The sequence below is a fragment of the Octopus bimaculoides genome, chromosome 22 (assembly GCF_001194135.2).
Source record: "Octopus bimaculoides isolate UCB-OBI-ISO-001 chromosome 22, ASM119413v2, whole genome shotgun sequence".
NCBI lineage: Eukaryota > Metazoa > Mollusca > Cephalopoda > Octopoda > Octopodidae > Octopus > Octopus bimaculoides.
In genome coordinates, this window is record NC_069002.1 from 31,275,372 (window position 1) to 31,276,732 (window position 1,361).

At 37.9% G+C, this 1,361-nt stretch overlaps 1 protein-coding gene across 1 annotated transcript in view; it reads left to right on the forward strand.

Moving 5' to 3' along the window:
- Positions 1 to 1,361, forward strand: part of LOC106872409 (zinc finger protein 62 homolog) — a 36,768-nt gene continuing 35,407 nt past the window's right edge. The window contains exon 1 of the mRNA XM_052975721.1: positions 1 to 538. The gene's annotated coding sequence lies outside the window, so the exon portion shown is untranslated. The remainder of the gene's footprint in view (positions 539 to 1,361) is intronic.

Consider the following 1,361-nt stretch of genomic DNA (forward strand, 5'->3'; position numbering starts at 1 on the left):
ATGGGCTTCTTTCAGTTTCTGTCTACCAACTTCACTCACAAGGCTTTGGTCAACCCAAGGCAATAGCAGAAGACACTTGCCCAATGTGCTACACAATGGGACTGAACCCAGATCTATGTGGTTGGGAAGCAGGTTTTTTACCACAAAGTAACACCTGTTAAATTTCTTCCAACAATTTGAAGTGTTTCTCTTTTACTCTTTTATTTGTTTCAGTCGTTTGACTGCGGCCATGCTGGAACACCACCTTTTACTCGAACAAATCAACCCCAGAACTTATTCTTTGTAAGCCTAGTACTTATTCTATCGGCCTCTTTTGCCGAACCACTAAGTTACTGGGATGTAAACACACCAGCATCAGTTGTCAAGCGATGTTGGGGAGACAAACACAGATACACATACATATACATATATAAGAGGGGCTTCTTTCAGTTTCCGTCTACCAAATCCACTCACAAGGCTTTGGTCAACTCAAAGCTATAGTAGAAGACAGTTGCCTGAGGTGCCACGCGGTGGGACTGAACCTGGAACCATGTCGTTGGTAAGTAAGCTATTAACCACACAGCCACTTCTGCACCTATTCAAATTTTTTCCAGATATTTTTTTGTTTTTAATTTTTTACTCTGTAGCTTCTTTATTACTAAATTCTAGAAAAAAAATGCATCTGATTCTCATCACCAGCAGGCAAAACAAGGTTGTTTTTTGTTGACAAAAAAAAGTATTTGACTTAAATACTTCAAGTGGTTGAAAGAAATTTAGCATGGCGCCATACCCGGTACAGCTTTTACAGTAAGTATGCCTAGTTCTGTGAACGTGACGCATACGGCCCTGTACAACCGTGTACCCAGTATTTACACCATAGCTAATGTGGTATACCTGCTATACACTGTGCACCCTGTTTAGTATGTATTCCTGGTATCTCCAATGTACACCAGGCCAGTGTCGTTAATGTAAACAGGATACCCATTACACCAAGTAACATTAGTGACAGATAAACGATACCGTCGTCTCTCCCTCCTTCCACCTCTCTCTCTCTCTCTCTCTCTCCCTCTCTCTCTCTCCCTCCCTCTGTCCGTCTTTCTGTATGTATGCATGTATGTATCTGTTTATCTCTCTATCAATCTACCTATCTATTTATCAATCTATCTATCTATCTATCTCTCTATCAATCTATCTATCTATTTATCTATCTATCTATCTAATCTATCTATTTATCTATCTATCTATCTATCTATCTATCTATCTATCTATCTATCTATCTATCTATCTATCTATCTATCTATCTAATCTATCTGTCTATCTATCTATATGTGTGTGTGTGTATATATATATATATATATATATATATATATATATATCAATAT